The 15,286-nt window shown below is 34.7% G+C and overlaps 1 long non-coding RNA gene and 1 pseudogene across 1 annotated transcript; one reads left to right on the top strand and one right to left on the bottom strand.

The window, feature by feature from the left end:
- Window positions 1–1,024: 1,024 nt before the first annotated feature.
- On the bottom strand, window positions 1,025–1,777 carry LOC147907827 (uncharacterized; annotated as a pseudogene).
- A 5,425-nt stretch (window positions 1,778–7,202) lies between these two features.
- On the top strand, window positions 7,203–7,984 carry LOC147907826 (uncharacterized). The gene is made up of 2 exons (XR_015546889.1): window positions 7,203–7,269; window positions 7,703–7,984. It is a non-coding gene; the product is annotated as an uncharacterized LOC147907826 (long non-coding RNA).
- Window positions 7,985–15,286: the final 7,302 nt, after the last annotated feature.

Genomic DNA, 15,286 nt, shown 5'->3' with positions numbered 1-15,286 from the left:
TCCTTTAAAGTCCGATTTTAATTGTAATTAATTAAGAAATTATTTGAAAAGTTTCTTTAGTTCTTAAATAAATAATTCATCGTACTGAGTTTGTTATCTTGTTTATTGTTTATCATTATCAGTTGTTTGCATACGCTTATTACACTGTTCGATAAAAAGTCACTTTTCTTTTTCTCCGAAGTACAATGTACATATCCCGAAAATTTTTTCTTGGTAAACACAATGCCATTGATAAAATTTGTGTAATCAGAATTTTGGGTAATTTGAGATAAAAAGGGCAAAAAATGGCATTTTTTACTGTCATCAATAACTTTTACAGCAAAACAAAATCTTATTTCTAAATAAAGTTTATCTAAAAGTACAATTCAAGAGTTTTCAAATAAATTTTAGAATATAATCGTATCATTTATTTTTATTAGATTAACTGTTTCCGTAAACATAATTTTAAAACAACTTTTTATTTTATTGTAAAAAATTGTATTTGTATAATTGTATTTGTATAATTTTATTTGTATAGTCATGTAATATGCAAAATTGTTGGTAATTGTAATATTAATTTCAAAATGACAAATGAATGTATCATTACTTTATCCTAATATCTCCCTCATTATAGGCATGACTTTCATTGACTATCAATGACACGTTTGCTGGTATTCATCGTGTCTTTCGAATGATCTTATCTCTTTTAAAATATAGCAGCTCAGTAAAAAAATTCTTGTACATAAACGGTTATACATGACTAATTTATACGTAGTTTATTTGTAACGGTTATAAATTGTGTACAACCGTTTATGCATAATTATGTATAAAAAATTTTTTATCGGGCTTCTATATTTTAAAAGAAATAATGTTGAGGAGGGATCGCGACGCAGGGAAGACTCGAATTGTTATTGTTTTATCATGCATGCAAAAGATGAACGTCCCGGTGGTAGAAGCGCCATCTGTGGTCAGCGATAGCGTATCGTTAAAACGATTTCTCAATACTTCCCCTCGATACGCGATCGAACTAAAGGAGAACCATTACTCATGCTTCTTCGAGACCAATCAAACTCCGGCACTTATCGTGCTTAGGTCTCGATAATCCTTTCGTTAGGATGTCTGCAGCCATTTCTTCCGTTGAGACGTGACGCAGCTGAAAGGATCCGTTATTTATAGCTTCACGAACAAAATGGTGTCGTATGTCGATATGCTTTGTCCTAGCGTGGAAGACCGGATTCTCGGCTAGTTTCAGCGCTCCTTGATTGTCACTGAAAACGATGACCTCTGGCGTGTCCTCTGAATTGAGAAATTTCAGCAGTCCTCTTAGATGAATGGCTTCTTTAGAGGCTTCGGTGAGAGCCATATATTCGGCTTCTGTCGAAGATAAAGCCACTGTCCTTTGCTTCCTCGACTCCCAGGATACAGCACCTCCGTTGTACATGAATATGTATCCGGTGTACGACCGTCTATCTGTGAGGCAGTTTCCCCAGTCAGAATCTGAGAAACCGATGATTGAGCTTCCGCCACATCCGTAGGTAATCCCGATGTCCGGTGTCCCTCTCAAGTAACGTAAAACACGTTTTGCAGCGGTCCAGTGTTCTTGTCTGTAGTTGGTTAGGAACTGGCTCAGGAAACTCACGGCATGTGCAATATCGGGCCTCGTTGCAGTGGCCAAATACATCAAAGCACCCACCAATTCACGGTAGGGCAATTCGGCATATTTCTTCTCCATGGCGCCCTCAGGGTGAGTCAGTTTACTCCAATGTCCATAGGCGTTGACAGATTTCGAGTCGGCCATCCCGAATTTTCTCAGGATATCTAAGATGTAACCTTTTTGGCGAATCGATATACCTCCGTTGTCTCGATTGAACTCCAGTCCTATGCATTATCCAATCTCACCTTGATCCTTGATGTCGAACTTCTGAGCCAAAAATTGTTTGAAGTTACGGATCTCCTTGATGCTGTCGGAGACGCTCATGATGTCGTCGACATATACGGCAATTAAAAGTGTGATTCCCCCTCGATTTATTCGGAATATACAAGGATCGGCGTCGGCAGGAATGCCTCCGTATTCCTTGATGGCTTCACTAATTTTATTGTTCCAGCTTCGTGCAGCTTGGCGCAGTCCGTAAAGGGATTTTTTTAGGCGGCATACCATGTCGCCAGTCCTGATCTGGTCTAGCATCTTCTTGACCTTGATTCTTCTTGATGCCATACCAGATTGAACCACTTGCTGCATGATTTCTTCAAGAAATTCCGGTAGCTCCATGAAGATTTCTTCGTCAAGGTCTCCATTCAAATAGGCTGTCGTCACATCTATCTGATGCATCGACATCTGATGTTTCGCTGCCACCGCGGTTAGAGCACGAATCGAATTCAAACGCGCTACTGGTGCAAACGTTTCGTGAAAGTCCACTCCTGGCTTTTGGGAGAAACCTTTTGCGACCAACCGAGCTTTGCGGCGTTCAACGACTCCGTTCGTGTAGTACTTATTTCTTAAGACGAATCTGCTTCCAATCACGTCGCGGTTTGTCAGTCTTTGTTCAAGTTCCCACGTGTCATTTTTGACGATGAAGATCACTTCTTCTGCCATGACGCGGATCCATTCATCCGCATCAGAACAATCCATGGCCTGACGTATGGGGATCTCCACGGAGAAGGCGTGTTCCATTTCTTCGCTGGCGGTGCGAGCTTCATGATACCTTTTGAGGGGTCTTCCCCTCAGTCCAATGCGCACTATGGTAGGCCTGCCTCGGCCCCTTTTTGCCTGCGAGTCTCTCTGTGCAACGACGTCCCGCTCATTCGCCGTCGATTGCCTGTCTTCGAAGTTTTTCTCTGTCTCGTCTTCTGGTACGGTTTCGTTAACTATTGGTGGGGGCGTTAGCTCGATGTCCATTTCATGTGATCCGTCTATTGGATCGTCGGCCTGCTTCTCACTGAACGTTTCCGGCACAGATTCAATGTAGGTAGAATTTTTTGCGTTATTCTCCATGAATTTGACATCTCTTGATATCACGACTTTCTTTTCTTCCGGTAGCCAGACTCTGTAGGCTCTTGACGTATCAGAGTAGCCGATGAATACTCCTCTCGTAGATCGAGGTTCGAGCTTCCCCTTGCCGGGTGTCCTATCCAGGACATAGACTTCGCATCCGAAGTCTCTGAGATGGCTGACGTTCGGTGTGCGTCCTCTCCATTTTTCGTACGGTGTCCTCCCCTTCAGACTACTTGTGGGGCACCGATTTCGCAAATAATTTGCCGTGGCGATGGCCTCGCCCCAAAACGATGTGGCTAATCCAGATTGCGTCAGAAGGCACCTCGCCATCTCCACTGCGATTTTTCCTTTCCGCCGTTCCATTCTGTTCCGGGTTGTAGTGAGTCGCCGCTGAATTCCGTTCGCTTTCAGAAATTCATTGAACTCCGTATTCACGTATTCCAGACCGTTATCCGTTTGAAGATATTTTATCTTCTTTCCGGTAGAATTTTCTGCTAAGGCCTTGAATTCTGCGAAGCAATTGAATACGTCGCTCTTCCTTTTGATTATCCTCACGTGACACCACTTCGAATTGTCGTCTATGAAGGTCACGAAATACCGGGCCCCGCCGTTCGTTTCCACGCGCATGGGTCCGCAAACGTCTGAATAAATGAGCTCTAACAATTCCGTTTTTCTATTTAAGTTCTTCGGGAAAGGAATCCTAGTCATTTTTGCTCGGGTGCAGATTTCACATTCGAGCGGTCCATGGAATTTATTCAAGCGCAGTCCTCGCATTTTATTCTCGCGATCGCACTTCACTAAGTCTTTCAGATTCAGGTGTCCTAGGCGCCGATGCCATTTCACGATCTCAGAATCCGTTGATATTCCGTTTTGAATCTTGCGGTGTAAAGTCAGTCTACACTCCGATCGCGCATTTCCCTCGAGATAATAAAGTCCGTCGATACGTTTTGCGACGAATTTCGTATTTCCGTCTTCGTCTATTATAGATGCGGAATTTCTGTTAAATGTTACACTGAATCCCTTTTCGGTTATTTTACCGACTGAAAGCAAATTTGTGCGCAAGTCGGGAACATGGAGTGTATCGCTCAGCACCACGTTTGTTTCACGTCCGTCTGAATTCGCTACAATATTCACGACTCCTTTCGCATTGATTTTTGTAGAGGCATTGCTCGCTAAGTTGAGTTGTCCGAATTCGCACTCCCTCATCTCAGTGAATTCATGGGCGTCTTTGCATATGTGCGACGTGCAGCCGCTGTCGAGGCACCATAGTTCATTGCGAGTTGCGGTTAACGCGTGCGTCGACTTATTATTCTCGCTGCGGTTCGCTACAGTCGCGCCTTCGGCGTCCTTCGGAAAACTTCGGACACTGTCGTCGAGTGGCCCCGCTCGCTGCGATCTGCACTCTCCGTCTTCAGCGATCGCTCGGGAAACTTCGCCTTCGGTTATCTTCGCGAGTCTTCGGCGCGCCTCGTGCGCTTCGTCCGTTTCGAGCGGCAATGGCTTCGTCGCGAGTGTCATAAAGAATCCTATATCTTCGGCCGTTTTGGCTAATTGTTTGTCTCGATACCAGCAGTCGGCCGCCTTGTGCCCAATTTTTCCGCAACTGTGGCATTTAAGCTTAGATTTTTCTTTGTCCTCGTTTTTCGATGTCGCCTTCTTTTTGTTCTTCCAATTTTTATTTGCGTAAGGCTTGATCGCCATAGCATTTTGCACAAGAACGTTGTCCTTTTTTCGGGAGTCGCTCTCTTCAATTATTTTAATTCGTAGTGCTTCCGGTGTAGGTAATTCATCGCGCGATTCGATGGCACATCGGAAGTTTTCATATTGCGATGGTAGACTGTATAATAATAAAGATCGCGAGCGGATCGGGATTTATGATCACTTCCATTTCGGTCAGTTTATCCACTGCGTCGAAGAATGTACGAATATGTTCGCGCACGTCTTCCCCGTCCGCCATTTTTTGTAATGCGAGACGTTTCAGCAGCGTTGCTTTTCGGGCAGGACCCTTGGATTGATATATCCCTTCCAATCTCAGCCAAATTTCTCGAGATGATGTGCAGCCTTTGATCTGCTTCAATTCGCTCGGGTGAATTGAAAGGATGAGATCTGACATTGCCTTACTATCGTTGTCGTCCCATTCCGCACGAGCTTGGGCAGATATCCCATCGTCGTCGGCAACTAGTTCTGTTTTCACGTCTGTTCCATTCACATATTTCCATATTTGCGTTGTTTTTCACCAATATTGCTTGCATCTGCATTTTCCAGGTGTCGTAATTGTCTTTATTGAGCGTTTCAATACGGCTCATTCATTCAGCGTTCATTCGTTTCAGCGGACACATTCATTGTGAGTGTCGTTTTCTTTGATGCACTTGATCACTGAGAATCTCACTCACTTTTTCACTTTAATACGAACACTTATTGCGAATCGTTGCCTGGGCCCATAACCTGTTGAGGAGGGATCGCGACGCAGGGAAGACTCGAACTGTTATTGTTTTATCATGCATGCAAAAGATGAACGTCCCGGTGGTAGAAGCGCCATCTGTGGTCAGCGATAGCGTATCGTTAAAACGATTTCTCAATAAATAAGATCACTCAAAAGACATGTTATTCCGATAAATATTGTACTAGCAAACATGTTATTGGTAGACATTGAAGGTCATACCTATATTGAAAAAGATGGCCAAATATTCATTTGTCATATTTTTTAGATAAATATATCAAATACAAACAATATTGCATATTACAACATAAATATTACAAAAACAATATTTCGATTTTGCTACAAAAATTGAAACTTAAATGGTTTTAAATTAGAACAGATTTCCAAATTTTAAAGACAGGAAATTATTTGTGAATAATCGACCATACAACATTTTACCTGCAAATATACATTTACAAAAAGAACAGCACCATTATACCTGATGAAAAATATAATAATATCAATTTGTAGATTATTAATAATTCTAATCTTTAAATGAAAAATGTTAAAATATAAAAATATATATTACAAATTTTGCTCTTAAAGTGACTACAGAAATGAAAAAGATTAAGTTAATTTTATTGATTTGTTAAATATTTTGTTTTATATTTTGTTTTATATTTTGATCTCGGCATATTGCCACTTTGTTCAATGAAAGTCTAGAAGGCGAGATCAAGATCGATGATCGGGAGATAAGCACGATGGGCCTCAATGAACTGAGCTGCAAAATCTCCATTATACTACAGGAACCTGTGCTCTTTTCCGAGAGTCTGCGTTACAATCTGGATCCGTTTAATCAGTATGATGACTTGAAGCTGTGGGAAGTGTTGCGACAAGTCGAGCTGAGTGATGTCACACTAGACCACGATATCTTCTCTGGCGTCGGTCAGAAGCAATTCATATGACTGGCCAGAGCAATCTTGAGAAACAATCGCTTGTTCGTTCTCGATGAAACCATGGCCAATATTGATTCACAGTAAGTCTTCACGATTCTTTAGGATTGTATTTAAATATTTAATAAAGACAATAAATTTTGATTGATTAATTATATATCTATAATAAATTCTCCATAGCAAATCACAGAAGACACATTAATCGCAACAAAGTTATGATGACATGCAAATATTTACCTTGTCATGGATATGATATGACAATAAATTATTGTATTGTACGAATATCCGCTTTGTTACAAGTGTGACATCATTATACAGATGAATTAACAATTATTTATAGTGTTATGACACATACAGATCAAAATAATAATGTGATGTAGCCTTTAATGATTTTATAGTAACATCACACAAGTTATGATGACTATTGAGAGTTTATTATAATATGAATGTGACATTTGGTATGAAATATAGCAATAAATTACCATATGTAAATAATTCAAACTTTCTGTTATTAAGTTGCTACTTTTGCGAATGATTGCGAATGATATAAAGTATTTTCACAATATGTTACAAGGGTACGATAAACATTCGTTTTATAATAAATTCAAGATTAATAGAAATCAAATCTTTTCAAATCGAATTGGTAAATATTTCCATCAAAATAGTACATATTTTGTATCTGTAATTTGCAACACAGAGAGAAAGAGAGAGAGAGAGAGGGAGAGAGAGAGAGAGATTTAAATTTTACATGTTTATAAATTTGCATTTCCCACAATTTAAAATTCAATTTCCAGCACGGATGCTTTAATTCAGAATATAATAAGGAGCAGTTTTAAAGAATGCACCGTTATTAGGATTGCATACGTCGTTTGAATACGATTATAGATAGCAATCGGATCATCGTAATGGAGAATGGTTCTATCGTGGTAGGTTTTTCGTTTTAATAATTAAAGCGTGAATGGGTTAAGAAGAATATTGATTTTGTAAGACAAAATTAAGAAATATAATTTTCTATATAACTGTCTAAAAAAGTTGCTTATAATAATTTTGATTAATAGCATGATTAATTCAATCTCTAAAAGATATTTAGTATAAAATTCATTCTAAAAAATGAAATTTCATTCTTTAAGATTGAATATTAGGATATTCTTATTCAAGACCAACTTAATTTTTACTCTTTAGAAAGAAAATTTACTTCAAATTATTCAGAGAGTTTAAAATCGATTTAATAACATACTTTTTCCTGAAAATTCAATGTTATGTATGCAAAGAATAATCAAGCTTTTTTTGGAAAATTTTGTAATATCCTGGAGGAAAGTCTTTATATGCATTTGATAATTAAAATTGTCATGTCAATAGGAATTTGGTTGTCCATATGAGCTGTTACACGACAAACCAAATGGTTACTTTTCACAAATGGTGGAAAAGACGGGCAATCAGATGGCGCAAAGTCTTTCAGAACAGGCGAAGAAGGCTTGTGAGAAGAATAATGATCATTGTGAATTGAACTTGTCGGCGCAAAATACTGAGTATGAAAGCGACTTCACGCTTACAGAACAGACCGCTTTATAGATTTTCTACTTCTAAAAATCTTATACTAAAAATATATATACTATATATTGTATATAAAGTTATATATATACAATGATTCATAAAACTGATCAACCCGTGCTATTAGAAATTTTATTTTAGAAATTCGTGAATTAAAATATCTATAGTGAATTAAAATATCTATAAAATATATATAATATATATTAAAATATATATCTTAATATATCAAATTAACATCATCTGATTTTTAACAGCGAGTCACTTTTTTATTTTAAATACCAAGTTACAAAATATCTGTAATAAAACATATGATATTACAATTTTATTGTAATGTGACAAATTATACCTACGTCAAACGTACCTACAGTACGTTTAACTTTGTGCTTACTGGATTTGAATATTTTCATGTTTACATTACAATTTATTATTTTTCATGCAATATATTTTATAATAATATAATTATAAAAAACAAAAAAAGAATTATAATGTACAAAGAATAATATAATAAAATGTAATACAGCATAAATTAAATCCTTCATAAAATATTAAATCCTTTTATATAAAATATTATATAAAATATATAAATTGCTTATATACGTACATGTTTATAACATTTTGTTTCGAAAGGATATTTTATATATTTACAAAATATAAATAAGAACATAAAATTCGTATATGATTCAAGAAAATCTGAATTCTGACTCAGCAATAAGAATTACATTTTTATTTAGTAAATATTTTAATAATACAATGTTTATTATTGGACAAATGCTTTAATTCCGTACCATCTAAGATAGAAATAAAAATTGCTAAATTTTAAGACATTTGGAACAAAACATTCAAATAAGTTAATTTAATGAAATTTGTCTTAAAGTACGCGTCTGCAAAAATGGAATTACGAAGTAATTCTTTTTTTTTGTCATAATTATGTTTGGTAAAAACGGGCAGACTATAATATTGTAAATAACAAATACGTCTTTGGTGCAAAACATTTTACACAATTTCATCAGCAGTCTACAGTAAAAAGAGAATACTTGGGTTGAGTTATTAGCTTGTTGAAAGTTAAATCCGTGTGACAACCAGTTTCAAAACTTTGATTTCCTCTAATATAACGGTAATATTATTTTATACATTTAGGGAGAGGTGGCCGATACCGCCGTAACATTTTGTTATTAGACAATATTTCTTAATTCAAGAGATAAAAATAAACTTTAAATACATATATACAAATTAAAAAGTGTTTTCTATCAGATAATATAAGCAGTTTTTATAATATTATTTGTAGTTTTGTAATAATCAATTTTTTTCGTTAGATTAGCAAAAATAAGCGTTCGATAAAATAATCTCCAAAACTGACACAGTAGGCAGTAATATAATATATGCCACATATTCCTATTCATTTTTTTTTTACAGAAATTATCTATATAAAATACCTATATGTAAATGTATATAAGAGTTCCCAGAATTTTTTCACTTCGAAATAAAACATTTTTGCTAAATTATATGCGTAAATTATATGCCAGATGTAAATATGTAACGCAATAGTTTCTTATATACTATATGTACCATTATTTGGATAAAGTTATTTGGCATTATAAGGCAACATTATGAAAATTAAGTTAACTCATGGTATGTTTAACATCAGACATGTGTGCCGATTTACATTGCACCCTGATTTTATATTTATTAAATCATATTATAAAAAACTAAGAGAGAAAAAATAATATAAATAAAACTAATTTAGGAAATTACAAGCATTTAAAACTGTAATATTATTAATAATACAGTCACTGTTATTTAAATTACGCAATTTGCAAAAGAAAATCATCAAAGAATTTTATTTTCGCATTCATAGAATTCGTTTTTAGCTGATTTTGTATAAAAACAAATCAAAAATATACGAATTATGCGTTTACAATTTTCTAATTAACTAAACAGTTAATAGATCATGTTTTAATTGGTAATATTAAATTAAGAGTGCAGTAGTTAGTTTCTGAGAAATTAGAAGGTGTCGCTTTAGAAAACCTATAAAAGTATCGGCGACTTTCCTTTATATTTATATTATTCGCTTCATCTTTCATTAATTTACAAAAAGAGAATAAACATAATTCTATTATATCTCGTAATAAGTTCATTATATCTTTATATATTAGCTTTTTTTCTATTCTTTTACAATCCATTCATGTATAGATAAAGGATGATTCCTATGATATCTTGTGCATGTTTATTAATAATATATCTGAATTTTTACAGTGAATTAAAAAAAAGAGAGAGAAGGCAAAACAATTAGCCGAAATCAAATTTTTCATTCGCAGCATATTTAGTTTAAATCTTTTACTTTACGAAAATAAATACTATAATATATATAATACATGTAAGTACATAAATTGTGTGCATTTATATATATATTCATATATACTATATAAATATATTATATATATACATATATATATATTGAAAAAAAAAGTAAAAAAATAATAATAAAATTAACATCACGTTTACATTAATAAATTATATTATCATTATAAGAATAATTGTATTTTCCTTTACATTACAAATAGCTTTATAATTTCACATATCTTCAATACATCAAATATTTTATTAAAGTTGTCAACTTCAACTTAAGTTGCCATTTGTCGTTAGAAGCCACGTAAATAAAAAGCATCCATTAAGCACGTTTGTACTAAGCATAAAGTCCAAATGTTATTAGATGTATAACTTTGCTTCCGCCGTTTTCTTATAGGCTTTCGCGATAAATGATGGTCGAAATAAATAGACGTCATACAATAAACTTGGGCATCTGTCAACATAATCCCATAGAAACATTAGTCGATTTGTGTCTGCATCATAAAGTTATTCTCGATTGAAAATGTCAGTTTACGAGTAAAATTCTCGTCATTTGCGGGAGGTTTTAATTTTCTGCTTCAATATGAAGAAATCTGTGGCTGAAGCTCATCGAATGCTCTCAAATACTTATGATGAGGCCGCTATTAGTGAAAGAACGTGTCGTGAGTGGTTTCAACGCTTCAAGAACGGTGATTTTGACGTCGAAGACCGGCATAGCGGTAGAAGAGAGAAGGTTTTCGAAGATACAGAATGGAGGCATTACTTGATCAAGACTCGTGTCAAAATCAAGAAGAATTGGCACGATCATTGGGAGTGACTCAACAAGCCATTTTAAAATGCCTCAAAGTCATAATTCAGAAGCAAGGAAATTGGGTGCCGTACGAGTTGAAGCCGAGAGATGTTGAACGGCGTTTGTTTGCTTGTGAACAGCTGCTTGAAAGGCAAAGAGGGAAGGGATTTCTGCATCGCATTGTGACTGGGAACGAAAAATGGATTCATTACGATAACCACAAGCGCAGAAAATCATGGGGAATTCCCGGCCATGCTTCCACGTCGACGGCTAAATCAAATATTAATGGCTCCAATGTCATGCTCTGTATTTGGTGGGACCAGCTCGGCGTAGTATATTATGAGCTGTTAAAACCGACTGAAACAATCACAGACGATCAGTATCGAACGCAATTGATGCGTTTGAGCCGAGCATTGAAAGACAAACGGCCGCAATACAATGAGAGACACGATAAAGTGATTTTGCAGCATGACAATGCTCAATCCCATGTTGCGAAAGTGGTCAAGACATACTTGGAAACGTTGAAATAGGAAGTCCTACTCCACCCGCCGTATTTTCCAGACGTTGCTCCCTCTGACTATCACTTGTTTCGATCAATGGCACACGGCCTGGCTGACCAGCACTTATGGTCTTATGAAGAAATAAAAAATTGAATCGATTCGTGGATCGCCTCAAAAGACCAGTTTTTTCGACACGGGATTCGTACGCTGCTCGAAAGATGGGAAAAAGTAGGCCAGCGATGAACAATACTCTGAATCATAAATGTATAACCAGTTTTTTACAATAAAGCCTCGAATTTCGGAAAAAAAACGGCGGAAGCAAAGTTATACACCTAATACAATCATTCATACCTGGTAATAATAGAGTAAAAGCATTAAATGCGGATCAGGCATTAGTTCGGAATCATACTTAATTATATTTAAATAATTATAGTATTTTTATATATCAAATAATGCATATCACAAGATTCTTTAGCATTTGTTTTGTCTTTTTCAAATGTCAATTTTTTTTTATTTATTAGCAATAGCGCTGCACATTTTACTAATATCTGCACGTTTTATTAACTAACAAAACGTGAGACATGAACTAGGATATGTAAAAAATACATAGAAAGTGTAATATCATAAGAATTGCCTTATGGCTTTTACAGGAGTAAGTAGCAATAGATTTAATAAAAAAAGTTGATATCCTGTTTAGATGAAATTAAATCCCAAAAAGATGAAACAATTGGTAAATTAATTCGTGGAGTCATCAATAATACATGGAGTCTAATTGTAAATAATTGTCATTACGTAATTTAATCATCATTAAAACGTATAAAACAGTACCGAAATGAAATAAAATCCATAAGATAATCTTTATAAAAATATAAAATATGAAATATGAATTATTCTTTCAAGAGTGATCCACATCTAATGGCCTCAATCTACATATCTATAAATAAAAAGAAAGGCAATCTAATCTAGATTATCTGTGTGTCCCATAGTCTGTTGTCCAACACTTGTTGATTAAACGGCATTTACGTTACGTTATCTCCCAGTGTACATACCTTACAGTGTAGTTCCACAAAATTCCTAAAAGAACTGCGAAAACTATTTCTAAAAATCTTGTAAAAATTATTAAAACGTGTTTGTGCCTCGTGCAACAAGAACTAATTCAGTTAAAATACTAGCTGACGACTCGGTATTTATGGCAGAGACACTAGAAAGAGCTCTGGCGCCATTATTGATCATTGGATCGTTTTGCAATTTGTACATGATGGAATATCCTTGTGGACAACCTAGGATATATCTTTCTTACCTATATGCTTTGGCCAAATGGGGCTCTCTTATATACTTCGTACACTATCCAGAACACGTCATAAATTTGCAAGAAAACGTCACAATCTTACGGGATTTCTATCCGTTGTTTAGCATTATATTAATTATCATTTGCTTCTGTCGTTTTAAGGTACAAATTTTAAAATGTACTCCAGGGCTCAATATAATAATACTTGATCTTTTAGTATTACTTTTTTTGTTTAATAATATTTTTAATTGTGAGCATTAAAGGAATCTTAAATTCACAATTACAAGCAAATACAAAATGATAAAACGTTTTTATAAAAGGCTTTCAATATCGTTAAACATGACCTATTTTTAGTTAAAGCTACGCAGTCTCTCTCATTCGGTTCTCTCGCTAATCTACTCGTTTCTTACAAATCGCACGCAGCAAATAAGTCCTCAAATATAATTTTTTTCTTTTTTTTTCTTCTTCTCTTTCCCGTTTCTTCTGGAGTAGACCTTACCTCAGGATTCCATTCACGGAATTTTACTTTTTAATATTTTTATCTTTGCCTAATATTTCTCTATCCCCTTCATGTACGCAGACGACATAATTCTTTTCAAATTCTTTTACCCATTCGATGCTTTTGCAACTTGTTCTGCTTTAAATAAAAATCTAAAATTTATTACCGAATGATCTGCTAATAATTCACTGCATCTAAATTCCTCTAAATCATCCTTGCTAATTGTCGGTTCCTCAACATTATTATCCCGTATTCAATCCTTATATTCCAATATTTCTCTTAATTCCGTTCCAATTCCACCCTCCTCCTTTATTTAGATTCATGGTGTCCATGTTGATTCTTCATGGATATTCGAATATGTGCCTGTCAAGTGTCGGGCTGCTTACGTCCGTCTACGTCTTCTTAATCCCCTTCGCCTTTACATCCTTTCCTGCTTTTAAAAGCTTCTTTCTTCTCAATTACTCGTTATTTCGTTATTTTACGATTACGCGATGTTATCTACGTTTTGGCTCTTAATCAATAACTCTTATATCGTGTACAGCGTATCCAAAATTCTTGCCACTGCTTCTTTTAATGCGTTCGTAAATACGATCATATATCTGTATATTATCAGAGATGTGACTGGCTTAGGATGTGGCAACGTTTTATTCTACATCTGTATTGTTTCTCGTTTTTTCTTTTTTTTTTCTTCAATATTCCTCTATATCTCCTCTATATCCTCTATTCAACGCCTCTTTCAATTAAACTTTGAACTTCATTCTATTTATTTTTAACCCCCTTGTCACCAAGGTACCAAGATTACTTATCATTCCACTATGTTCCGTACCGTTTTCTTCTGCACCTTAGTCAAATATTGGGTCATCCAAAAAGTATCCGCGGTTTTTTGTCACTAGATGTGTGTTGATGGTCATATATCTAGTGACAAAGTAACGCGGATACTTTTTAGATAACCCAATATTTTAATTCTGTTCCTGTATCAATAAAAATCTCTCCCTCTTTGTCCCCCTACTTTCGTTCTGCTGTCTCGTATTTCATTGCGTCACTCATAGTATTTAAGAGAGACTGTAACTGGTATGTGTGTAGGTGCTTGCGCCTGTGTGAATGCGTGCGTATGTATAAGATTTGAACTATTCTTTCACTATTCATTGCATCGTTGTCTTAGTCCTAGTTTTTTGTTGCTGGTAGGCTATGTAACAGCAGTTTTGCTAAAGTCTAACTATTTGCAAGCTACTATAGTATATTGTATCATATTTTATGTCTATCTTACTTTGTTAACATGTAATTTTTTTCATAGGGTTTTACAATGAATTAAATTAAATTTAAAAAAAATTTTTTTTAACAATTAATTTTTTTAATAATTAATTTTAATGCTTTACATTATTATAATATCTGTTTATCTGTCACATTTCCTATACACATTGCAACAACAATTTTTATTCAAATATAAAATTACAATAATTTTGTGCTATGTTGCATAATCGATTAATATGATTTTTTTTAAAGGATTTGAAAATGTGCTTACGTAAACTTGCTATAGTAGACGACACGTTGGAAGCTCTCGGAGTGACAAAGGAATACCAAAGACTACGTAACTGGATAATTCGTATAATAATCGGATTGATTATATACGTTTTTTATGAAATAGGAAGATTTAATTTCTTTTATTTTAATTTTTTGCATAATTATAACGTTATATTTTGGAATCTGATGTTAAGAGCATTTTTAATTAATTATCCGCTATACATAATTATGTTAAATGTTCTTATTTCTGCAACTATCTTTGGGTTAGTATTATACATGTGTATACATGTGTATTTATTTTGTAAGCTACTTTTATTGACATTGTGCGTCAAAATGTTTACAGTGTGAAACACTTAAAGACCTTTCGGTAACATATAAAATGGGAGTCATCTCCATCATTGATCATTACTTTGACGACATATGTATTGTATGTTGTCTCTATTGTCTG

The sequence above is a fragment of the Acromyrmex echinatior genome, chromosome 12 (genome assembly GCF_024713525.1).
Source record: "Acromyrmex echinatior isolate Ae372 chromosome 12, ASM2471352v2, whole genome shotgun sequence".
NCBI classification, from domain to species: domain Eukaryota; kingdom Metazoa; phylum Arthropoda; class Insecta; order Hymenoptera; family Formicidae; genus Acromyrmex; species Acromyrmex echinatior.
The sequence above is the reverse complement of the archived record's forward strand: the minus strand, read 5'-3'. Positions and strand labels throughout refer to the sequence as shown.